The sequence below is a fragment of the Oryctolagus cuniculus genome, chromosome 5, assembly GCF_051225735.1.
Source record: "Oryctolagus cuniculus isolate XC-2025 breed Fujian yellow rabbit chromosome 5, ASM5122573v1, whole genome shotgun sequence".
Lineage (NCBI taxonomy): Eukaryota > Metazoa > Chordata > Mammalia > Lagomorpha > Leporidae > Oryctolagus > Oryctolagus cuniculus.
Genome location: NC_142871.1, coordinates 142,869,773 through 142,896,646, shown reverse-complemented (window position 1 = coordinate 142,896,646; position 26,874 = coordinate 142,869,773). Strand labels below are relative to the sequence as shown.

The 26,874-nt window shown below is 43.0% G+C and overlaps 2 long non-coding RNA genes across 3 annotated transcripts in view; both read left to right on the top strand.

Annotated features, from left to right (window-relative positions):
* LOC138849694 (uncharacterized) overlaps positions 1-16,306 on the top strand; it is a 335,854-nt gene extending 319,548 nt beyond the window's left edge. For both annotated transcript variants that reach the window (XR_016234180.1, XR_016234187.1), the window contains one exon: positions 16,271-16,306. This is a non-coding gene — a long non-coding RNA (uncharacterized LOC138849694). The remainder of the gene's footprint in view (positions 1-16,270) is intronic.
* Positions 3,134-13,187, top strand: LOC127488844 (nucleus accumbens-associated protein 1). Its single transcript, XR_016233506.1, has 2 exons — positions 3,134-4,566; positions 13,054-13,187. It is a non-coding gene; the product is annotated as a nucleus accumbens-associated protein 1 (long non-coding RNA).
* Positions 16,307-26,874: the final 10,568 nt, after the last annotated feature.

Sequence of the window (26,874 nt, the reverse complement as noted above, 5' to 3'; positions counted from 1 at the left end):
GATACCCAGAATTAGGGTGGAAACTATCATATAAGATACAGTATAATTTTCTATAATGTATTATAGATACATATTTGGAACCATATCATATTGGTGTCATATTTGGACCAATAATTCAAATATTTTCTAGTCCTGTATTAGCACATAATTTAGTAATTTATACATCATTTTTGAAAACAATTAAATTTTTTTAAACTTTTATTTAATGAATATGAATTTCCAAAATACAGCTTATGGATTACAATGGCTTCCCCTCCATAATGTCCCTCCCACCGGCAAACCTGCCCTTTCCCACTCCCTCTCCCCTTCATTCACATCAAGATTCATTTTTGATTCTCTTTATATACAGAAGATCAGTTTAGCATACATTAAGTAAAGATGTCGATAGTTTCCTCCCACACAGAAACAAAAAGTGAAAAATACTGTTTGAGTACTAGTTATAGCATTAAATCACAATGTACAGCACACTAAGGACAGAGATCCTACATGAGGAGTAAGTGCACAGTGACTCCTGTTGTTGACTTAACAAATTGACACTCCTGTTTATGGCATCAGCAATCACCCTAGGCTCTTGTCATGAGCTGCCAAGGCTATGGAAGCCCCCTGAGTTCACTGACTCTGATCATATTTAGACAAGGCCATGGTCAAAGTGGAAGTTCTCTCCTCCCTTCAGAGAAAGGTACCTCCTTCTTTGATGACCCGTTCTTTCCACTGGGATCTCCCTCGCAGAGATCTTTCATTTAGGTTTTTTTTTTTTTTTTGCCAGAGTGTCTTGGCTTTCCATGCCTGAAATACTCTCATGGGCTTTTCAGCTGGATCCGCATGCCTTAAGGGCTGATTCTGAGGCCAGAGTGCTGTTTAGGACATCTGGCATTCTATGGGTCTGCTGTGTATCTCACTTCCCATGATGGATTGTTTTCTCCCTTTTTTATTCTATCAGCTAGTATTTGCAGACACTGTTCTTGCTTATGTGATCCCTTTGGTTCTTAGTCCTATCATTATGATCAATTGTGAACAGAAATTGATCACTGGGACTAGTGAGATGGCATTGGTACATGCCACCTTGATGGGATTGAATTGGAATCCCCTGGTATGTTTCTAACTCTACCGTTTGAGGTAAGTCAGCTTGAGCATGTCCCAAATTGCACATCTCTTCCCTCTCTTAGTCCCACTCTTATATTTAACAGTGATCACTTTTCAGTTAAGTTTCAGCACTTAAGAAGAATTGTGTATTGATTACAGTATTCAACCAAAAGTATTAAGTAGAACAAACAAAAAAAATACTAAGAGGGATAACATATCAAGTTGCTCATCAACAGTCAGGGTGAGGGCTGATCAAGTCACCGTTTCTCATAGTGTTCATTTCACTTTAACAGGTTTCCTTTTTGGTGCTCAGTTAGTTGTCACCTATCAAGGAGAACAAGTGGTATTTGTCCCTTTGGGATTGGCTTATTTCACTCAGCATAATGTTTTCCAAATTCCTAACAGGGATCACTTTTCAGTTAAAATTTAAACACCTAAGAATAATTGTGTGTTAATTACAGAGTTCAACCAATGGTACTAGAACAAAAAAAATACTAAAATGGATAAAGTATTACATTGTACATCAACTGTCAGGACAAGAGCTGATCAAGTCATTGTTTCTCATAGTGTCCATTTCACTTCAACAAGTTTCCCCTTTGGTGCTCAGTTAGTTGCCGCTGATCAGGGAGAACATATGCTATTTATCCCTTTGGGACTGGCTTAATTCACTCAGCATGATGTTTATCAAATTCCTCCATCTTGTTGCAAATGACTGGATTTCGTTTTTTTTTGACTGCTGTATAGTATTCAATAGAGTACATGTCCCATAATTTCTTTATCCAGTCTACTGTTGATGGGTATTTGGGTTGGTTCCAGGTCATAGCTATTGTGAATTGAGCTGCAGTAAACATTAAGGTGCAGACAGCTTGTTTGTTTGCCAATTTCATTTCCTTAGGGTAAATTCCAAGGAGTGGGATGGCTGGGTCGAACGGTAGGGTTATTTTCAGGTTTCTGAGGAATCTCCAGACTGACTTCCATAGTGGCTTAACCACTTTGCATTCCCACCAACAGTGGGTTAGTGTCCCTTTTTTCCCACATCCTCTCCAGCATCTATTGTTGGTAGATTTCTGAATGTGAGCCATTCTCACCGGGGTGAGGTGAAACCTCATTGTGGTTTTGATTTGCATTTCCCTGATTGCTAGTGATCTTGAACATTTTTTCATGTGCCTGTTGGCCTTTTGATTTCCTCTTTTGAAAAATGTCTATTGAGGTCCTTGGCCCATCTCTTAAGTGGGTTGTTTGCTTTGTTTTTGTGGAGCTTCTTGATCTCTTTGTAGATTCTGGTTATCAACCCTTTATCTGTTGTGTAGTTTGCAAATATATTTTCCCATTCTGTTGGTTGCCTCTTCACTTTCCTGACTGTTTCTTTTGCAGTACAGAAACTTCTCAATTTGATACAATCCCAAATGTTAATTTTGGCTTTGACTGCCTGTGCTTCTGGGGTATTTTCCAAGAAGTCATTGCCGGTACCTATATCTTGCAGGGTTTTTCCCATGCTCTCTAATAATTTGATGGTGTCAGGTCGTAGATTTAAGTCTTTAATCCATGTTGAGTGAATTTTTGTGTAAGGTGAAAGGTAGGGGTCTTGCTTCATGATTCTGCACGTGGAAATCCGATTTTCCCAGCACCATTTATTAAATGGAGTGTCCTTACTCCAGGGATTGTTTTGGACCCTTGATCAAATATGAGTTGGCTGTAGCTGTTTGGATTGATTTCTGGTGTTTCAATTCTGTTCCATTGGTCTATCCATCTGTTTCTGTACCAGTACCATGCTGTTTTGATTACAACTGCCCTGTAGTATGTTCTGAAATCTGGTATTGTGATGCCTCCAGCTTTGTTTTTGTTGTACAAGATTGCTTTAGCTATTCGAGAACAATTAAATTTAACAATGAGTGGCTGCCATGGCTGCCACAGCTGCTGAGGCGGAGGCCGTGGAGGCCATGGAGGCCGCAGAGGCGGAGGCCGAGGCCCCTTGCCGGCGCCTAACTGCTGCTGCGGATCCTTTCCTGGAGCCCCTGTAGCGTGGCACCGTGCAGCCCAGCCATTGGTGCAGAGCCTGCAGATGGAGAACCCCAACTTCAGCAATGGCATCTTGGAGTGCCTCAGCGAACAGCACTTGCAGGGCTGCCCTGTGAGGTGTCGGTGGGGGTCAAGGGCCGTGCTGGCCGCCAGCAGCTCCCACTTCCGGGACCTGTTCAACAGCAGCCACAGTGCCGTGGTGGAGCTGCCCCTGGCCGTGCAGCCACAGTCATTCCAGCAGACCCTGAGCTTCTGCTACACGGGCCGCTGAGCATGAACGTGGGGGACCAGTTCCTGCTCACGGACACGGCGGGCTTCCTGCAGATCCAGGAGATCCTGGAGAATGGCGCAGAGTTCTTCCTGAAGGTGAGCTCCAGGAGCGGCAACTTGCAGGGCCTGCACACCTAGCGGCGCCATCCTCTGGAGCCACAGAGCCCCGTGGCCCAGACTTCCGGCTGGCCGGCCTGCAGCTCGCCACTGCCCCTCGTGCCACGGGTCAGGACGGAGCAGCAGGAGTCGGACTTGGTGCAGTGCACGCCCGGGGTCAAGCAGCTGTGAGATGGTGGCCCCAAGGAGGCCGGGGTTGGCAGCGGCAGTGGCAGTAGCCGCAAGATGGCCAAGTTCTCCATGTTGAACCTGGCGGCCAACCCGCAGCCCTGGCAGCAGGCCCCTGCCAGGGTGGCCTTGGCCGTGGGGGTGGCGCAGGCAGCCGGCCAGCAGGGCAGTGGCGGCAGCTGCGGATGTGGGAAGCGTGCCCAGCCCGTCAGAGTGCAGGAGCCCAGGAACCTGGAGCCCCTACACCAACGACAACCCGTCTCCTACCACGAGGAGGAGGACGCAGGGGAGGAAGGCTTGGATGAGCAGTGCCGGCAGATCTGCAACAGGTGCACCGTGCACAGAGCGATGAATGTGGGCCTGACAGCCAAGAAGGTTGATGCCCTCCAGGAACCAGCAGTCGGATCCGGGTGTGGCGAGATTGGCGTCGCTCCCGGCCCAGCTCATGGACCAGATCAGCACCCGTTGTCAACCCAAGCTCCACGACGAAGGCGGCCCCTCTGAGAAGCCGGAGCTGGTGGCAGGTGCCAAGGTGTGCATCACGAGGGCGCAGCTCAGGAACCAGGCACCAAGTCTTGCGGTGGCCGCTCCTCGCCTCCTCCTTTGACCGGAACGCACTGGCCCCCAGCTGTGGTACCGGCAAACCACTGGATAGCCGCGCCCTCCGCGCCCTTAAGAACCACTGCCGGAACTTCAAGGAGAGCGAGAGGAACACCATCACGGCTGGCATGTGCCCCAACGTGCGCCCGGTTGTGCGCCAGCGCTGGATGCCCAAGCTGAAGCTGCTCACCCGAGGGCGACCCTACACCACCTGCATCAGCGACTGGGGTAAGACAGAGCCGGAGGTGAAGGGCGTGGAGCAGGGCTTCCAGCCGGCCAGGCACGAGGGCGAGAGGCCCCTAGGCGGAGGCCCTGCAGTAACCGTGCCCCAAACCCTAACCAGGGGGGCTGTCACACTCCCTCCACCCCGCCCAGGGGGGCCGTCACACTCCCCCCACCCCCATGTCCTGTCACAGACACCTTGGTCAGGAGCTACTCTCTGTCACTCCCCAGTCCCCGCGGGGGGCGCTGCATGCTCCTGGGCCCCCCTCCCCTGTCCCAGCCCCCTTCTCCACTGCATAGGCGGGCAGGCGGGTCGGGAGCAGGCCCCGGTTCCCTTCTTCCACACAGGGTTCCCCCCTTCCCTCACCCCAAGCGTTGTGCCCCCTCACTAATTCGGGCACGGGGCAGGAGCCTGCCTGGTGGAAGTCATTCATTTTTAAATGAATATTATGATCTTGAATTGTAATTATTTGAATGAAATTTTTGAATCCTTTCCCTTTCCTTCCTCTTTCCTTCTTCACACGTTCCACACTTTCTCCATTCCTTATTTCCTTGTTTCTTTTCAAAATTAGTAATGTTATGAACCGAATATTGTTCTGCCCCCAAAATTTGTATATTGAAAAATATTATCATCCAATATAATTTTATTAGGATATGAGGCCTTTACTGATTATATCATGAGGATAGAGCACTAAATAGGACTTGTATCCTTATCAGAATACAGGGAAAATGTCCCTGCATGGATACAGAGAGAATACTATCTTCAAACCAAAACAAAGACCTACCAAATACTAGATCTGCTGGCACCTTGTCTTATAGTTCCCACTTTCCAGAAAAGTAAGAAAGAAATATTTAGTATCTAAGCCACCTAGTTTATGATATTTTGTTATAGCCACCCAAACTAGCTGGGACAAGTAATGTCCATAAATAAGTTACAATTAACAGTGACATCAAACGGATGACAAAGTAGATGCCCAAGCTTTTTCACTCATCCAAAAAGAAAAAAAAGAAGGCAGCAATCAGTCAAGAAAGCCTTTCATTATTAAAACAGCCTTGAGTGTGCCCAGGTATTTATTTAAGAATCTGTAGCATCAAGGTGGAGAAACAATGAGTATAAGTAACAAAGAAAAGATCAATGGATAGTTCAACATATCTGAGACATCTGGAGATTTCAAGAAACAAAGAAGGGCAAAGATGCTAATATCAGCCATATGGTGACTTCCACCATCACCTCTGGTGTTAAGCTTTGCAAAGGACACTGGAAACTTTATCACTGAGCTCACTGAAAATGAATAGCCATTGCTGCCAAAATCTTTCAGGAGATGGAGCTGCTGCTATGCCCAACACCAAGAAGGAGCCCCTTTTGTGCCACCCTTGATTGGGGTAGCCATTCTCCCAATCTCACATGTATTCTACTCTATGTCCCTGAAGCTATAAACATGGGTAAAAGTGCCGCAAGCATTGTTACAGCTTCTTTCCTACTCTGGGTCTCAGAGTCATGGTCACTCTGCAGGCGTCTGTGTCATGGACCTCAATTCTGCTACCACATGAGCACCTGTGCCTTAGGTATGTAAACCACCTCCACAGTGAACCACATTGAAACCAGACCCTAAAGTCACTAATGTTCCACATGTACCCATACTCTGGACCCAGATTACTGAACTATACCATCTATGACCATGCTTCAGACATAGTCACTACTGATACAGACATGTTAGCACCCCAGTCTCCAGGAGATATGTGACTTTGTTCTATGTTTTGGAGGCTGAATATCCCTCAAAGGTCCTGGTGTTAAATATTTGGTCTGCAGCAGGATGCTATTCAGTGGTGGTTAAACATTTACATGACGGATTTTAATGGGAGGTACTTGGGTCCTGGGGGTGTGCCCTTTCAAATTAGTTCCCATGAGATTATTGTTATGAAAGCCTGAATTTGGCTAGTATCAGTTTGAAATGCAAGCCACATAAAGGCATGTCAAGAAAATAGGCCAATATTCCTAATGAATATAGATGCACACATTCTCACCAAAATATTCACAATTTCAATAGCAAATTACCAGAATTATTCATCATGATCAAGTTGGATTTATCCAAAAGATCTGTGAACATACAGAAAACTATGGATTGTGATGTACTACATTAACATAATAAAGGCAAAAACAATGTAATCTTATCAAAAGATGTAGAAGAAGGGTTTGACAAAATTCAACATCATTTTATGATTCAAAAAAATTTCAACAAATTACTTACGGAAGGAACATACCTCAATGCAAAAAGGTAACATATGATGAGCAAAAGCTAGGGTGGATATCAATAAAGAGAAACCGAAACTTTTTCCTGTAAGTTCTGGCTCAAGGTAAGGGTGCTTAATCTCAGAACTTAAATAAAAAATAGTATTGAAAGAACTGCTACAAGAATTTCACAATAAAGAAATCAAAGACACAAAATTCTTAAGAAATAAAATTACATCTCTTTGCACAAGAGATGATCTTATTGTACAATTAACATGCAAAAATCAGTATATGCAGCAAAATACTATAATATGAAATTAAGAAAACATTTCACTCATAGCAGTGCTCAAATGAATAAATATATAGGAATAAACAAAAAAGAGATTAAAGACCTATGTTCTGAAAATTATAAGCATTAATGAAATAGATATTAGCAAATAGGAAGACAGATAGTGTTCATGGATTAGAAGAATTAAATTTTCAAAATTCCTGCATTACTCAATTTCTTTCTAATTCAAGTGTCATTTTTCACAGAGATAGAAAAAAGCTCCAAATTTATATAAAATAGAACCTTTCATTATGATCCATTGTGAACTGAAATTGATCACTTGGACTAGTTAGATGGCATTGGTACATGCCACCTTGATGGGATTAAATTGGAGTCCCCTGGTATGTTTCTAACTCTACCATTTGGGGCAAGTCAGCTTGAGCATGTCCCAAATTATATATCTCTTCCCTCTCTTATTCCCACACTTATGTTTAATGGGATCAATTTCAGTTCACAATGGATCATAATGAAAGGACTAAGAGTCAAAGGGAGCACATAAACAAGTCTAGTACCTGCTAATACTAACTGATAGAATAAATAAAGGGGAGAGTGATCCAACATGGGAAGCGAGATACTCAGCAGACTCATAGAATGGCGGATGTCCTAAACAGCACTCTGGCCTCAGAATCAGCCCTAAAGGCATTCCGATCTGGCTGAAAAGCCCATGAGAGTATTTCAGGCATGGAAAGCCAAGACACTCTGGCAAAAAAAAAAAAAGAAAAAGAAAAAGAAAAAAAAAAACCTAAATGAAAGATCTCTGTGAGTGAGATCCCAGTGGAAAGAACAGGTCTTCAAAGAAGGAGGTACCTTTCTCGGAAGGGAGGAGAGAACCTCCACTTTGACTATGACCTTGTCTAAACAAGATAAGAGTCGGAGAACTCAAGGGGTTTCCATAGCCTTGGAAACTCATGACTGGTGCATAGGGAGATTACTGATGCCATAAACAGGAGTGTCACTTTGTAAAGTCAACAACAGGAGTCACGGTGCACTTACTCCTCATGTAGGATCTCTGTCCTTAATGTGCTCTACATTGAGGCTTAATGCTATAACGAGTCCTCAAACAGTATATTTCACTTTGTGTTTCTATGGGGGTGCAAACTGTTGAAATCTTTACTTAATGTATACTAAACTGATCTTCTGTAAAAAAAAAAAAAAAAAAAGAAAAAAAAAAAGAAATTATCAATTCCCAACTTGACTCTCACTGGGATTAAACATGACAATAGGTCTGATCTGATTTCATCATCATTTAAAAAAATCATCTATTATTTTTCACTTTATGTTTCTGTGTGGGAACAAACTGTTGAAATCCTTACTTAATGTATACTAAGCTGATCTTCTGTATATTAAGAGAATCGAAAATGAATCTTGATGTGAATGTAAGGGGAGAGGGAGTGGGAAAGGGGAGGGTTGTGGGTGGGAGGGACGGTATGTGGGGGAAGCCATTGTAATCCATAAGCCGTACTTTGGAAATTTATATTCATTCAATAAAAGATAAAAAAGTTTTATTTATTTGAGAGGTAGAATTATAGAGAGGGAGAGACAAAGAAAAAATATAGGATTTCTTCTATCTACTGGTTCACCCCCCAAATGGTGCAGTGGCTGGAACTGTGCTGATCCAAAGCCAGGAGCCAGGAGATTCTTTCAGGTCTCCTTTGTAGATGCAGGGGCTGAAGCACTTGGCCATCCTCCGCTGCTTTCCCAAGTGCATTAGCAAGGAGCTGGATCAGAAGTGAAGCAACTGGGGCAAGAACCAGCACCCATATTGGATGCTGGCACCGCAGGCAGAGGCTTAGCCTATTAAGCCACAGTGCTGGCCCCACACAATTCTATTTTAATTTGTATTTTTAAGATCTACAAGTTTATGGAAAGCCTTTCCTGCATGACAGTGTGGGAAGGAGTCTTAATTTCTCAGCCTCTGTGTCACTGTTCTAGGGAAAGATTTTGGTTGGCCTTGTTTGGATCTATCACTCCTGCCAATAATGTGACAATCCATATTGTCTATCTATATCATCTATCTATATCTATATCTATAGTCAACTTCAAAGTTCATGGAAATGCATATAATGAACAAACTATGAATGAATTTCAAATTTATTTTGCATAAACTTATCTTTTTAAGAAGTTGTGTTTATTTTCAGCTACTTGAAAAGGAGAGAGAGAAAGAGAAGAGAGGATGAAACAGATCTTCTATTCTATGGTTCACTTCCTAAATGTTTGCTACACTCAGGGCTGGTCCCAGTCAAGGCTAGGAGCCAGGAAGATGATCTTGGTCTCCCATATGGGCAAAAGATGCACAAGTATTTGGCATCATCTGCTGTCTCCCAGGATTCATTAACAAGGAACTGAATCAGAAATAGAGTAGCCAGGGGGCTGGTGCTGTGGTGTAGCAGGTAAAGCCACCACCTGCACTGCTGTCATCCCATATGGGTGCCAGTTTGAGACCTGGCTGCTTTAGTTCTGATCCAGTTCTCTGCTGTAGCCTGGCAAAGCAGTGTAAGATAGCCCAAGTCCTTGGGCTCCTGCACTGGTGTGGGAAGACCTGGAGGAAGCTTCTGGCTCCTGGCTTCGGATTGGTGCAGCTCCATCCATTGTGGCCATTGGGGGAGTGAACCATTGGATGGAAGACCTCTCTCTCTCTCTCTGCCTCTGCCTCTCTGTAGCTCTGCCTTTCAAATAATAAATAAATCTTTTAAAAAAAGAAAGAAAAAGAGTAGCCAGGACTTCAGCCAGCACTCCAGTATTGGATACAGGTGTCTCTAGTAGTGTCCAGCTTGCTGTGCCACAAGGCCTGTGCCAGAATTCAATTCTATTTTCTCACAATTTTTTGAAGTATCCTCAGATATATATGTGTGTAATGTATGTATATATGTGATATCAAAAGCATATATATATATATATATATATATAACATGTATAGTAAGACACTAATACAAAACAATTCATTTCAATATACATCTTTTGAATTAAAAGGCAGAGGACAACTTTATCCTCTAATCTAGACAGGTTGGGGTAAATAGTAAACCAAACCCTTCTATTCATTGTAAAACATATGCCTCTCTGAAGACTTAAAGATTTTTAAAAAAACATTATGAGGAATTAACATTTAATTTTACAATCTAAATCCTTTGATGGTATCCACAGGGACTGGAAAGACTGAGCCCTTGGATGGATGCTGTAATTGCATGGGGACCTTTTGAGAGACGCGGTTAATTTTGAAAATGGCAGAGACATGAGCCCCTGGGGCGGGGTGGGGTATAGGTTGAATGAGGTTTCTTTGATGAACTGATAGGAGTATAGTTCCTTGCCTTCATCCTTCTCCATCTTTATATCTGTGAAACCAACATCATATTTACTGCTCCCACCACACCCACACAAAATGGCAGCAAATGCTTGGCAAACTTATAGAAATTCTAGTTAAAAAAGAGGGGAATGGGGAGCATAAAGAAGTGACTAGAAATTCAGACCTCAGCAAATCCTGGGTCTTTATTAATTTTATTAAGACTTATTTGAAAGGCAGAGTTAGAGAGAGAGAGAGAGAGAGAGAGAGAGAGATGTCTTCCATCTGCTAGTTCACTCCAAGAGCTTCCAGAATGCCCGAGGCCCAGACTGGCCAGAGCCAGGAGCCAGGAGTTTCTTTCCAGTCTTGCACATGGGTGCAGGGATCAAAGAACTTGGGCCATCCTCAGCACCTTTCACAGGCGCATTGGCAAGGAGCAGGATCAGAAGTGGAGCAGCTGGGACATGAACCAGCGCCCATAAGGAATGCCAGGACCTCAGGCCACGGCCTAACAGACTGAACCACAGTGCTGGGTCCTCCTGGGTCTTTATTGATGAAGATTCAGTAGGAAAGAGAAGCAATGTAGAATCCAGGAGTATCAAAATATCAAAATCACTAAAACTAGAGTCCTGATTATATTAATGTGAGGGTCATCTTTCCAAGGCTGCCTCAAAGAAAAAGATAAAAATTATGTTTAGCTATTTAAATTAAGTCAAAATTAAGTGAAGCTATATGGATGTACTGGACAGAAGGAAAGATTAATATAAATTTGACTAGGAGCCAGCCCTGTGGTGTAGCGAGTAAAGCTGCCACCTTCAGTGCGGGTTCTAATCAGGATTGTCTGCTTCTGATCCAGCTCTCTGCTATGGCCTGGGAAATCAGTAGAAGATGGCCCAAGTGTTTGAGTCCCTGTATCCATGTGGGAAGACCTGCAGGAAGCTTCTGGCTCCTGGCTTTGGATCAGCACAGCTCCGGCTGTTTCAGCCAGTTGGGGAGTGAACCAGAGGGTGGAAGCCCTCTCTCTCTCTGCCTCTGCCTCTCCTCCCTCTGCGTAACTCTGGCTTTCAAATAAATAAATAAATATTTTAAAAAATAATAATAATAATAATATAAAATAAAATAAAAAAAATATAAATTAGACTACATCAAAAAATGAAAATATTATACCAGTATCAGCTCTAGACAGATACATACTTTATTCATCCAAAGTGCTTTTGACTCTGTGACAACTCATAATTTAACAGGCACTTGAGACTGAGCAGCTGTGTCACCATGTAACAGGGAACCACCAGTTATTGTCACTCCTCACAATTCCATGGTCACATTCCAGACTGCACAGCCAGACCCTTCCTGCCATCCTGCTTCTCCAGTAAACCAATAAATGTAAAATAAAGCTTTAAGAAAACAGCATAATTTAGTGCAAAAATTTTGTGCAGCAAGTAGGGTCAGTCAAGGAAGCCCTTGCCTGGCCACGGGGTTCTCAGACAGACTTCCTATACCAACCCTGGCACCCAGTCCCATGGGGGATCAGGAGCAGAAGCCACCAATGAATCAAAGAGCTCAGCACACAGCATGGCAGGTGCTACTTTCTCTGTCCAGTTTGGCTCTGTTGTGTCTACCTGTGGCATACTCACAACTCCACAGGCCACTGATTTACCTGGCAGGGCAGTTTCACAGAGGCCAAGTGTTCCTCCCCACCCTGGCATGAGAGTGACAGTGTGAGGTGAAGCAGTGTTGGCCTACTTGCCACCCTCAGAATTGGGGCCCTGTATCTCTGCAGGATGCTTGGGCACAGTAGTCATCTCACTTCCCACCATGGCCCACATGGCCACGCTGTCCTTAACCGGCTGTCACAACACCACAGTGACCACCATATCTGCATGGCAGAGAGGCAAGACCTAAGAGTCTGGGGTTCCCTTCTCTGTGAGTATCATCCGTGCCCACATATCTGCCCTGTAATTTTGCTTCTTACTCCCTAAATGGTTTAATAGTGACTGGGACAGGGACAGAGGAGCAGGGAGCCTGTGGCTTGCAGAGACTCAACCTAGGCATGCACTGACATTCTAAATGGTCTCTTCACATCCTCCAGGGGCACTTTGCTGTATGTTTAAAATGCTCAAAACATGAAAGAGTCAACTCTGGTTGTACACCAAAGACTAAAGCCACTCACATCCCCCCCAAACCACAAAGGAATTGAGTTGCCTCCCCAAAACCCACACTGAGGACTTTGAACACCTATTCAGTCCTCTCCAGACTGCCCTGCAGCAGGTGCGCTGGGCTTCCACGCTCCAGCAGGCTGGCCTCTGCTGCAGGCATCTGTGGCTGCAAACTGGACCATATCTAAGCAAACCGAGGTGACCCTGGAGCCTGGCTGGGACTTGGGACCCAAGTGGCCTCTCAAGGTGATAGAGGAGGTCTGGAAGCTAAAGAAAGGCTCAGGCAGGCAGGGTGGGGTGAGCTGTGTGGCAGCGTGGTGTGACCCTGAGGCTCCTGGGCCACACACGCTTCCACCGCCAAGTGTCTTCAGGTGTTAATGTGCAGGGGGAGGTCTCACAGAGGTTCTGGAAGTTCTGACTGGACAGGCATGCACAGCACAGGGCCCCTGAAACAGGGTGAGTAGCAACCACAGGCAGGGGCCACCACACCAGAACAGGCACACAGGCAGGGTGACCACAGACAGCCCGTGGGGAACAGTGTCTTTGTTCCAGGATAATCTCAGGCCTTTTCTCTCCTTTGCAGGAGCTGGGGCAGCACTGCTGCTGTGGGCTTTGGCCCTGGCCAGTGGAAGGGAGCATAAAGAAGACGGCCCTGAGCTGCCCCACCCCATCCAGAGAAGATGGGTCCTGTCAGCGAAGCACCCGCGAAGACTGTGAAGTGCCAGCCCAGCGCCCTGACTAGTGGCACAATCATGTGGATGCAGTAGAGGAGCAGCTCCTTCCTGAGGCAGAAGTTGGCTTGCAGGAGGCCCAACAGCAGGGCCCACAGTTGTAGCCGGAAGTGCAGCAGGGCATGCATGTCCAGGTACCACAGGCTGGTGCATGGCCCTGGAGAAGCTGCAGCTGAAGCATAGCAGGAAGTGCTTGAAGCTGTACCTGGGATGTGCTGGCCCCAGGCTCAAGCAGGCTGGTGGGGTAAGGTGGTGGAAGGAGCACACCTGCCATGGGATGGACATGGCTGTCATTGGACTCAGGGGTGGTGCTAGCTGGTGGTGGCAGTGGCAATGTCCACGCGGTGGTCAGCATAGTTGTCATGGGCAAGCAGGCCTGAGGGCCTGAGCCTTGGGGGATGACTGGCTAGATGCCCTCTCCACATTTTTGCCAGCATCCCACACCACAGGGCAGGCCAGTCGGCTGCCTGTCTCTCAGAGTTTCCTCAGCCAGCATGGGCCTGGAGCTAAGACTATCCGTAGAGCAAGGAACAAGTGTTCCCTACCTCCAAAGGTGTTTGGCCCACCGTGGGAGCCTTAGTGCATCCTTCAAGGCCACCATAGGGCGGTCCCTTACTGGCTATGCCTCCTCCTCCTCTTCTTTGGACCACGCATAGCATCCTGGAAGTGGAGAAGCCTTGTTAAAGAGTTTATGTTATGTATGCACTATGGAATAGTACACAGTGATAAAAAATAATTAAGTCTTATCGCTTGCAACAAAGTGGATGCAAGTGAAATAAGGCAGTCTCCAAAAGATAAATACCATATGTTCTCTCTGATCTGTTGTAACTAATAGAGTGCCTAAAAATTAATCTATAGAAATGAAATTAATACTTCGACATGCAATGATTTTGAACAGCCCTTGTCTTGACTGTTGAGGCACTTTTTTTTCTTTATGATATTTGTTGAGCTTTTTACATAACGTAGGGTTAATTCTGTGAGTGTACTGGAAATAGATATTTGTAAAAATAAGGATGGGAATAGGAGAGGGAGGGGGAAGAAGGTTGGGAATGCAGGTGGGAGGGAGGGTAGGGTAGGGAGAACCACTCTGTTCCTAAATTTGTGTATATGAAATGCATGAAGTTTGTATACCTTAAATAAAATTTTTAAAATGATATTTTGAGTTGTGGCATTAACTGTAAGGCTATGTGACAATATTTACTCATATATTATAAAGTTCTGTGATTGATTCACTCAACACTGAAGGAAATGAAAATTTTGCCAAAGAACAGTAAAATAAAGGAACCTTTTCTTCTCCAAAGTTCAGACTCCCTGAATTGTTTTCATAGATACAGAGTATGAGTTTAAGAACCCCAGCAGCAATGAGTCTATAAAATCCATATGCTCTGTATAAATATTTGCTATACCTCATGGGAGGGAAACAGTTCAGAAGTATAGTCCCTGCCATGTGACAGCTTGTGCTTAAAATTTAGAAACAGTATACCAGAAACAGCAAAATCACTTTTCTTTTCCATTTGTTACCAATGAGCTCATGCCTCAGCCTCTAGAACATAGTTATTATGGAAAATGTTAATTACAGCAGTTAAAATTTATTCCAGGAAAATGTCTGTAACAACTTAACTTACATAACTCAAAGGCTAAATCCATGCTTTTGGTTGTTTCACAAAAAGGATGTCATTCACAAGATCCCATATGGGTTTCGGTTTGTATCCCAGCTGCTCCTCTTCCTATCCAGCTCTCTGCTAATGGTGTGAAAAGGCACTGGAAGATGGCCCAAGTGCTGGGGCCCCTGCATCCATGTGGGAGACCTGGAAGGAGCTCCTGGCTCCTGGCTTTGGAGTGGCCAAGCTCCAGCTGTTGTGGCCATTTGGGGAGTGAACCAGTGGATGGAAGACCTTTCTCTCTGTCTCTCCTTCTCTCTGTAACTTTACTTCTCAAACAAATAAAATCTTAAAAAAGAAAGATGAGATATCTTCCTGTAATGCTCTGGAATCTAATTCTGAAGAATATTTGTGAAAAGCTCTGCAGTCACAAGACCATACAGAAGGAATATTGCTCTGTCAACAAGGATCTATTAATCACACTCTACTAGTGTAGGGGGAAAAATCATGAGATGGGAAAGCAATGCAAGTGGGGTATAACTTGCTCACACCTGCTTAGAGGAGTTTAACTTGTCTCATTCCCACTTCATGGGAGGGAGACAAACCCTCACTATTTTGTTCCATTGTCTGGGTTCACTGTCATATCTAGAGGGGAGACAAGAGGTTGTCTAATGTAGTTTTTCTTTTTGTAGTTTATAAAGCCACAATGGAAGGAAATTATTTAGTTTACCCAAGGAGATCTAAGTAATAAAGTCACAAATTTAAAAGCCCATGAGTACAGAGAGCGCAGGAGCTTGCCTCGGATCTCAGAATTCTATGAAGTGCCCCATTATGTTTCTGTGCAGAGCTGGACATAAAATAATAACTTGGTCAAATGTATCACTTTAGTAATACAATATTCTGGTTAATAATTTGGTAATACAGTGCTGCAGGCAGTTTTCTGTTTTTATCCAATGCATTAGAACACAACAGTTTATTTATATTTAGAATTATGTACCTCAGCAGCAAAGCTATGGCTTAGCAAGATTACAAAAATATCCTTTATTTATTTCAAACCATATCCCAGACAAACGATTGTTTTTATTTTCTTACCTAATAGGTGCCTTGTATGAATAGAGGCCAGTTTTGCTGGTGTTCCTAATAAAGAGGAGCAGCCTGAGCTCAGGTGGGTCAAAGTGCTAAAGAAGAGAGTTCTGCAGAGGAGGGGGAATGAAATTAGGAAGCAGCAGAACCAGTGAAACTTCAGCTCTCCAACTCTCCTCACTGCCAGAATTCACGTGACTAATTTTCTGTGATTCTGAATCACAGACTTGGATTAGACAGGTGATGAAAATGAACCTTCCAGGGCTGGTGCTGTGGTGCAGCAGGTTAAAACCGTTGCCTGCAGCGCCGGCATCCCATATGGGTCGGTTCAAGTTCTGGCTGCTCCACTTCCAATCCAGCTCTCTGCTGTGGCCTGGGAAAGCAGTGGAAGATGGCCCAAGTCCTTGGGCCCCTGCACCCATGTAGGAGACCCAGAAGAAGCTCCTGGCTCCTAGCTTCAGATCAGCTCATCTCTCACTGGTGTGGTCATTTGGGGAATGAGCAAGTAGATGGAAGACCTCTCTCTCTCTCTCTCTCTCTCTCTCTCTCTCTCTCTCTGGATCTACCTCTCTCTGTGACTCTTTCAAATAAAGAAAATAAAATCTTAAAACAAACAAGAAACTGAACCTTCCAAAACTTTTTACCCAGTAATTTGGAGAGAAGAAAACTCCAAGAGAAGTGTGATTTAGACATGATTCCTGAGAAGAAGTTTTCTAATAGGTACAGAAACAAAATGATTAAAAGATGGTTCCTGGGAAACATATATGGATTGATACATATAAGTTTTACTAAAGTGGGTGAAAATTTAGGCTAACAATTAAGATGCTGCATTTCAAATTAGAGTACCTGGATTTGACTCTGGCTCTAGCTACCGACTCAGCTTCCTGGGATGTAGTGGTCATGGTTCCAGAACATAGGTTACTGCCACCTGCATGGAAGACCTGGATTGAGCCTCTTCTTGGTTTTGGCACAGCCAGGCTGTTGCAGGCATTTAGGGGAGTCAGTGAGCCAGGAGATAGTAATTTTCCTGTGAGCCAGCTGACTGCTTTCTCTCCTTCTCTCTCTCAAATAAATATCTAAAACTTGAAAAATACTATTACTGAAGTGGACTTGGAATTAGTCTTGACTTTAGACATTGAGCCTATGTTCATCCTCATACCAAAAGGCAATCATAAAATGTGACTAAGAAAGTTTGAAATTGTCTTTAGTTAGTTTAGTGGTCTATGTGATATGATAAATGACAGGAGTGAGATTTGAACTCCATTTGTTATATGAAGACGTGTTCTCTCTCTTCAGTGTTTGTGAAATAGAAGGAAGAAGTGGGAAAGTGAGAATTAAATCTCAACAAACATAGTTTTCCCACCTGCATATTAAGAAGTATAGATTTCCTAGAAACGTTCACTGTAATAGTTCTTGGAAGAACATATTTTTAATTCTTTAAAATCAATCAAGTAATTTTTAATTCAGATCTCAGAGTTCTGCTGTGCATCTTAGGGATATCAGACCCCAAAAATTTGATCGTGGGGTCAGTGTTGTGGCACAGTGGGTTGGACAACTGCCTGAGATGCAGGCATCCCATATGGATCAGGTTCAAGTGCCAGCTGCTACACTTTAGATCCAGCTCCCTGCCAATGTGCTGGGGAAATCAGTGAAGTACAGCTCAAGAGATTGGGCTCATGCAGCCATGTGGGAGACTTAGAAGAAGATCCTGGCTCCTGGCTTTGGCCTGACCCAACCCCAACCATTGTGGCCATTTGGGAAATGAGCCAGCAGATGGCAGACTTCTGTGTCCCTCCCTCTCTGTCTCTGTAACTCTGTTTTTCAAATAAATAAATAAATCTTGGGGTTATCATTCTGACATGGTGGGTACAACTCCCACCTGCAATGCCAGCATCCCATGTGGACACCAGTTCATGTCCCAGCTGTTTTCTCTTCTAATCTGCCTCCCTGTTAGTGGCCTGGGAAAAGGGTGGGAGATGGTCCAGGTGCTTGGTTCCCTGCCACCTGTGTGGAAGACCCAGATGAAGCTATTGGCTCCTGGCTTCAGCCTAGCTCAGTGCTGACTGTTTTGGTTATCTGGAGGAGTGAACCAGCAGATGGACAATCTCTCTAGCTCTCTGTCCCTTCTCTCTCTGAAACTCTTTCAAAATAAATAAATCTTTAAAAAATTTAATCTGCAGATGTCACATAGCAATCCATTAAAGCGTTATTTACATTTTGGCAAAAAATTAAAACTATTGTTACATTGCCAACTTTCTTCTTAAGAGGTGACTTCAAAAGCTGGTCTCAATGTAATCTTGACTAAACAATATATAGTTGTCAAACAGTCACCTAGCTGTAGCTGTGAAAAGGAATTCTGTAGAGATTGTTAATATTCACAGTTAATTTTAAGTATCTTCAATAATGTGCTTGGCAGAATTATTCTTAGGTGTTGAAATCCAATTGAAAATTAATCCCTGTTAAATATATGACTGGGAATAAGTGAGGGAGATGACAGTTTGGCACGTGTTCCTTCAGACTTACCACTAAGGGTAAAGCTAAAAACTTTCCATGGGACTCTAAATCCCATTAAGTTGCCAGGTACCAATGGCATCTTGTTAATGTGATCAGTTTAAGTTCATAACTGATCATAGAGATAGAATTAAGTGTCAAATAGATCACATAAATAAGACCAAGAGTCTGCTAATAATAATTGATAGAATTGAAAAGAATGATACAACATGGGAAGCAGGCCACACAGCAGACTCATAGATTGACAAATGCTCTAAACAGCACTCTGGCCTCAGAATCAGCCTTAAAGGCATTCACATCTGGATAAAAAGCCCATAAGAACATTTCAGGCATGAAAAACCAAGACACTGTGGCAAAAAATGACTAAAATGAAAGATCTCTGTGAGTGAGATCATGGTGGAAAGAAGGGGCCATCAAAGAAGGTGGTACCTTTCTCTGAATGGAGGAGAGAGCTTCCACTTTGATTGCGGTCTTGTCTAAATAAGGTCAGAGTTTTTGAACTCAAGAGGCCTCCATAACTTTGGAAGCTCATGACAAGAGCCTTGGGTGATTACTGACTTCATAAATAAGAGTGTCAATTGTTTAATCAACAACAGTAGACACTGCACTTGCTCCTCTTGTAGAATCTCTGTCCTTAATGTGTTGTACCATGAGAATTAATAGTAAAACTAATCTTCAGACAGTACTTTATTCTTTGTATGTCTGTGTGGGTGCAAACTGTTGAAATCTTTACTCAGTATAGAGTTGATCTTCTGTATCAAAGATAATTAAAAATTAATCTTAATTAAGAATGGGATGGGACAGGGAGTTGGAGGTGGGGTGGTTTGGGGATGGGTATGGGAGGAATAACTGCTATAATCCAAAAGTCATACTTATGAAATTTATATTTATTAAATAAAAGCCTTCTATAAAAATGTGATTGGGCCTTGTCCTATCAGTTGAAAGGCAATGAGAAAGCATAAATCATTATGCTAAAAGAGAAGAATTTCTGCCTCAACACAGCAGTTTCCATTCCTGCCTGAGTTTTCAGCCTGCCAGGCTACCCTGCAGATCCCCACTTTGCAGGCCCCACATCACAGGAATCAGTCCTTTAAAAATGCATTTATATTATATCTCACATATATCTGTTCTATGTCCTGTGTTTCAATGGAAAAATCTGATACACTGGACAAGTAACATTGCACCATGATACTATCAAGAACAGAATGAAGGATAGGATCAACCTAGCAAAATAAATTGATTGCTCAGTTTTTTTTTATTTTTTTAGCTGTTTTTTTTATTTAGTAAATATAAATTTCCAAAGTACAGTTTATGGATTACAATGGCTCCCCCCCATAATTTCCCTCCCACTCGCACCCCTCCCATCTCCCACACCCTCTCCCATTCCATTCACATCAAGATTCATTTTCAATTATTTTTATATACAGAAGATCGATTTAGTATATATTAAGTAAAGATTTCATGAGCTTGCACCCACACAGAAACACAAAGTGTAAAATACTGTTTCAGTACTAGTTATAGCATTGCTTCACATTGGACAACACATTAAGGACAGATCCCACATGAGAAGTAAGTAAACAGTGACTCCTGCTGTTGACTTAACAATTTGACATTCTTGTTTATGGAGTCAGTAATCTCCCTAGGATCCAGTCATGAGTTGCCAAGGCTATGGAAGACTTTTGAGTTTGCCGACTTTGATCTTCTTCAGACAGGGTCATAGTCAAAGTGGAAGTTCTCTCCTCCCTTCAGAGAAAGGTACCTCCTTCTTTGATGGCCCCATTCTTTCCACTGGGGTCTCACTTGCTGAGATCTTTCTTTAGGTTTTTTTTTTCTCCCACAGTGTCTTGGCTTTCCATGCCTAAAATACTCTCACGGGCTCTTCAGCCATATCCAAATGTCTTAAGGGATGATTCTGAAGCCAGAGTGCTATTTGGACATCTGCCAATCTATGAGTCTACTGTGTATCCCGCTTCCCATGATGGATCGTTCTCTCCCTTTTTGATTCCATCAGCTAGAAATTGTGTCTCCTCCACGCATGCTACAGAATTACCGCATAGGGCATATGCCTAGTCAGAATCTACAGAACTCCTGTAAACTGAGTCTCCTACACTCAGGCAGCACAACTCCTCTAAACTGCCTCTCTCTACATCCAGCTAACAGAAATCCTGTAAGCTGCATCTCCTACACTCATGCAACAGAAATCCCGCTTACGGCGTATGGCTACTCCCATGCTACAGAACTCCAGTAAACTGAGTCTCCTACATTCAGGCTGCAGAACTACTGCTAACTGCGTCTCTCTACATCGATGTTAAAAAACTCGCGTAAAGTGTTTTCCACCAAAATTTTGGATTCTGACGAAATACAAACAAGAGTTGGTCTTTTCCAATCAGGGCACAGCTGTTGGCTTGCTCCAGTTCTGGCTTTCTGTCACTGTTTTGGGTGCCCCAGCCGACTTTCAGTTTCTTGAGCGGCAATTTCCTAAATGGTTTCTGGGTCTGAGTTGGTTTTGCCTTCTTCCCTCCCAAATTGTGTATTCTGACGCAATACAAATAAGAGCTTAGACAGAGGATCCATTATGAAAGAAAAAACACAACCAGTTGGCGTGTCATGCTTAGAAATTTCCAGGCAGCACGACCAAGGTGAGTTTTTGTGTTTTGGAAAATTAAATGGAACCCTTTGCAGAGGGGAACGATAATTCATTCCCCTGAAATCAAGTTGGACAGAGATTTTCAGGTGAATTCCATGAGTTTCCAAAGCCAGTCAGCTGGGAGGGGTAGATGAATCCAGAAACAGCCGGTTTTCTTTTCACTAATTCAAGCCCAATATCACAAAGGACTCTTGCATTTCTTTGGCTTGTTTCACATTTTTCTTATTTATCATGGTTTGTAATGAATTTTCTGATGTGAGCGTTGATATTGAGGCTGGAATATGGAGTTCAATACATTGAAGAAATGGTCCTTTTCAATGAGGGCACAGCTGTTGGCTTGCTCCAATTCTGGCTTTCTGTCATTGTTTTGGGTGCTTCAGCCGAATTTTGGGTTCTTGAGCGGCAATTTCCTAAATGGTTTCTGGGTCTGAGTTGTTTTTCCCTTCTTCCCTCCCAAATTCTGTATTCTGACGCAATACATACAAGAGTTTAGACAGAGGATCCATTATGAAATAAAAAACACAACCAGTTGGCGTGTCATGCTTAGCAATCTCCAGGCAGCACGACCAAGATGAGCTTTTGTGTTTTGGAAAAAGAAATGGAACTCTTTGGCAGAGGAGACAGATAATTCATTCGCCTCAAATCAACTTTGACGGAGATTTTCAGGTGAATTCCATTAGTTTCCAAAGCCAATCAGCTGGGAGGGGTGGATGAATCCAGAAGTCGCCGATTTCTTGGGACTAAATCAAGCCCAATATCACAAAGGACTCTTGTATTTCTTTGGCTTCTTTCACATTGTTCTTATTTACAATGGTTTGTAATGAATTTTCGGATGTGAAATTTGACTTTGAGGCTGGAATATGGAGTTCAAGGCACGGAAGGAATGGTCTTTTTCAATCAGGGCACAGCTGTTGGGTTGCTTCAATTCTGGCTTTCTGTCACTGTTTTGGGTGCTTCAGCCAACTTTTGGTGTCTTGAGCGGCAATTTCCTAAACGGTTTCTGGGTCTGAGTTGGTTTTGCCTTCTTCCCTCCCAAATTTTGTATTCTGACGCAATACAAACAAGAGTTTAGACAGAGGATCCATTATGAAAGAAAAAACACAACCAGTTGGCGTGTCATGCTTAGAAATCTCCAGGCAGCACGACCAAGATGAGTTTTTGTGTTTTGGAAAAGGAAATGGAATCCTTTTGCAGAGGGGACCGATAATTCATTCCCCACAAATCAAGTTTTATGGAGATTTTCAGGTGAATTCCATTAGTTTCCAAAGCCAATCAGCTGGGAGGGGTGGATGATTCTGGAAACAGCCGGTTTCCTTGTGACTAAATCAAGCCCAATATCACAAAGGACTCTTGCATTTCTTTGGCTTTTTGCACATTTTTCTTATTTATCATGGTTTCTAATGAATTTTCTGATGAGAGCTTTGACATTGAGGCTGGAATATGGAGTTCAAGACACGGAAGGAATGGTAATTTTCAAACAGGGCACAGCTGTTGGCTTGCTCCAATTCTGGTTTTCCATCATTGTTTTGGGTGCTTCAGCCAACTTTTGGGTTCTTGAGCGGCAATTTCCTAAATGGTTTCTAAGTCTGAGTTGGTTTTGCCTTCTTCTCTCCCAAATTTTGTATTCTGATGCAATACAAACAAGAGTTTAGACAGAGGATCCATTATGAAAGAAAAAACACAACCAATTCGTGGGTCATGCTTAGAAATCTCCAGGCAGCACGAACAAGATGAGCTTTTGTGTTTTGGAAAAAGAAATGGAACCCTTTGCAGAGGGGACCAATAATTCATTCCCCTCAAATCAAGTTTGATGGAGGTTTTCAGGTGAATTCCATTAGTTTCCAAAGCCAGTCAGCTGGGAGGGGTGGATGAATGCGGAAACAGCCGGTTTCCTTGTGACTAAATCAAGCCCAATATCACAAAGGACTCTTGCATTTCTTTGGCTTTTTGCACATTTTTCTTATTTATCATGGTTTGTAATGATTTTTCTGATGTGAGCATTTATTTTAAGGCTGGAACATGGAGTTCAAGACACAGAAGTAATGGTCCTTTTCAATCAGGGCACAGCTGTTGGCTTGCTCCAATTCTGGCTTTCGGTCATTGTTTTCGGTGCTTCAGCCGACTTTTGGTTTCTTGAGTGGCAATTTCCTAAATGGTTTCTGGGTCTCAGTTGGTTTTTCCTTCTTCTCTCCCAAATTGTGTATTGTGACGCAATACAAACAAGAGTTTAGACAGAGGATCCATTATGAAATAAAAAACACAACCAATTCATGGTTCATGCTTAGAAATCTCCAGGCAGCATGACCAAGATGAGCTTTTGTGTTTCGGAGAAAGAAATGAAACCCTTTTGCAGAGGGGACCGATAATTCATTCCCCTGAAATCAAGTTTCACGTAGATTTTCAGGTGAATTCCATTAGTTTCCAAAGCCAGTCAGCTGGGAGGGGTGGATGATTCCGGAAACAGCCGGTTTCCTTGTGACTAAATCAAGCCCAATGTTACAAAGGACTCTTGCATTTCTTTGGCTTGTTTCACATTTTTTTCTTATTTATCATGGTTTGTAATGAATTTTCTGATGTGAGCTTTGACTTTGAGGCTGGAATATGGAGTTCAAGACATGGAAGGAATAGGCTTTTTCAATGAGGGCACAGCTGTGGGCTTGCTCCAATTCTGGCTTTCTGTCATTGTTTTGGGTGCGTCAACTGACTTTAGGTTTCTTGAGCGGCAATTTCCTAATGGTTTCTGGTTCTGAGTTTTTTTTTGCCTTCTTCCCTCCCAAATTTTGTATTCTGACGCAATACAAATAAGAGTTTAGACAGAGGATCCATATGAAAGAAAAACACAACCAATTTGTGGGTCATGCCTAGAAATCTCCAGGCAGCACGACCAAGATGAGCTTTTGTGTTTTGGAAAAAGAAATGGAACCCTTTTGCAGAGGGGACCGATAATTCATTCCCCTCAAATCAAGTTTGACGGAGATTTTCAGGTGAATTCCATTAGTTTCCAAAGCCAGTCAGCTGGGAGCGGTGGATGAATCCAGAAACAGCCGGTTTCCTTGTGACTAAATCAAGCTCAATATCACAAAGGACTCTTGCATTTCTTTGGCTTGTTTCACATTTTTCTTATTTATCTTAGCTTGTAATGAATTTTCTGATGTGAGCTTTGACTTTGAGGCTGGAATATGGAGTTCAAATCATTGAAGGAATGGTCCTTTTGAATCAGGGCACAGCTGTTGGCTTGCTCCAATTCTGGCTTTCTGTCATTGTTTTGGGTGCTTCAGCCGACTTTTGGTTTCTTGAGCGGCAATTTCCTAAATGGTTTCTGCGTCTGAGTTGGTTTTGCCTTCTTCCCTCCCAAATTTTGTATTCTGACGCAATACAAACAAGAGTTTAGACAGAGGATCCATTATGAAATAAAAAACACAACCAGTTGGCGTGTCATGCTTAGAAATCCCAGGCAGCATGACCAAGATGAGCTTTCGTGTTTTGGAAAAAGAAATGGAAACCTTTTGCAGAGGGGACCGAAAATTCATTCCCCTCAAATCAAGTTTGACGGAGATTTTCAGGTGAATTCCATTAGTTTCCAAATATTGTCAGCTGGAAGGGCTGGATGAATCCGGAAAAGGCCGGTTTCCTTGTGACTAAACCAAGCCCATATCACAAAGGACTCTTGCATTTCTTTGGCTTGTTTCACATTTTATTTATTTATCATGGTTTCTAATGAATTTTCTGATGTGAGCGTTGATTTTGAGGCTGGAATATGGAGTTCAAGAAAGGAAAGAAATGGTCCTTTTCAATCAGGGCACATTTATTGGCTTGCTCCAATTCTGGCTTTCTGTCATTGTTTTGGGTGCTTCAGCTGACTTTTGGTTTCTTGAGCGGCAATTTCCTAAATGGTTTCTGGGTCTGAGTTGTTTTTGCCTTCTTCCCTCCCAAATTCTGTATTCTGACGCAATACATACAAGAGTTTAGACAGAGGATCCATTATGAAATAAAAAACACAACCAGTTGGCGTGTCAAATTTAGAAAACTCCAGGCAGCACGACCAAGATGAGCTTTTGTGTTTTGGAAAAAGGAAGGGAACCCTTTTGCAGAGGGGACCGATAATTCATTCCCCTCAAATCAACTTTGATGGAAATTTTCAGGTGAATTCAATTAGTTTCCAAAGCCAGTCAGCTGGTATGGGTTGATGAATCCAGAAGTCGCTGGTTTCTTGGGACTAAATCAAGCCCAATATCACAAAGGACTGTTGTATTTCTTTGGCTTATTTCACATTTTTCTTATTTATCATGGTTTGTAAAGAATTTTCTGATGTGAGCTTTGACATTGAGGCTGGAATATGGAGTTCAAGGCATGGGAGGAATGGTCCTTTTCAATCAGGGCACAGCTGTTGGCTTGCTCCAATTCTGGCTTTCTGTCATTGTTTTGGGTGCTTTGGCCGACTTTTGGTTTCTTGAGCGGCAATTTCCTAAACGGTTTCTGGGTCTGAGTTGGTTTTGCCTTCTTCCCTCCCAAATTTTGTATTCTGACGCAATACACACAAGAGTTTAGACAGAGGATCCATTATGAAAGAAAAAACACAACCAGTTGGCGTGTCATGCTTAGAAATCTCCAGGCAGCACGACCAAGATGAGTTTTTGTGTTTTGGATAAGGAAATGGAACCCTTTTGCAGAGGGGACTGATAATTCATTCCTCTCAAATCAACTTTGACGGAGATTTTCAGGTGAATTCCATTAGTTTCCAAAGCCAGTCAGCTGGGAGCGGTGGATGAATCCGGAAACAGCCGGTTTCCTTGTGACTAAATCAAGCCCAATATCACAAAGGACTCTTGCATTTCTTTGGCTTGTTTCACATTTTTCTTATTTATCATGGTTTCTAATGAATTTTCTGATGTGAGCTTTGACATTGAGGCTGGAATTTGCAGTTCATAATATGGAAGGAGTGGGCTTTTTCAATCAAGGCACAGCTGTTGACATGCTCCAATTCTGGCTTTCTGTCATTGTTTTGGGTGCTTCAGCCAACTTTTGGGTTCTTGAGCGGCAATTTCCTAAATGGTTTCTGCGTCTGAGTTGGTTTTGCCTTCTTCCCTCCCAAATTTTGTATTCAGACGCAATACAAACAAGAGTTTAGACAGAGGATCCATTATGAAAGAAAAAACACAACCAGTTGGCGTGTCATGCTTAGAAATCTCCTGGCAGCATGACCAAGATGAGCTTTTGTGTTTTGGAAGAAGAAATGGAACCCTTTTGCCGAGGGGACCGATAATTCATTCCACTGAAATCAAGTTTCATGGAGATTTTCAGGTGAATTCCATTAGTTTCCAAAGCCAGTCAGCTGGGAGGGGTGGATGAATCTGGAAACAGCCGGTTTCCTTTTCACTAAATGAAGCCCAATATCACAAAGGACTCTTGCATTTCTTTGGCTTGTTTCACATTTTTCGTATTTATCATGGTTTGTAATGAATTTTGTGATGTGAGCATTGATTTTAAGACTGGAATACGGAGTTCAAGACATGGAAGGAATGGTAATTTTTAAACAGGGCACAGCTGTTGGCTTGCTCCAATTCTGGCTTTCCGTCATTGTTTTGGGTGCTTCAGCCGCCTTTTGGTTTCTTGAGCTGAAATTTCCTAAACGGTTTCTGGGTCTGAGTTGGTTTTGCCCTCTTCCCTCCCAAATTTTGTATTCTAGCGCAATACACACAAGAGTTTAGACAGAGGATCCATTATGAAATAAAAAACACAACCAATTGGCGTGTCATGCTTAAATCTCCAAGCAGCTGACCAAGATGAGCTTTTGTGTTTTGGAAAAATAAATGGAATCCTTTTGCAGAGGG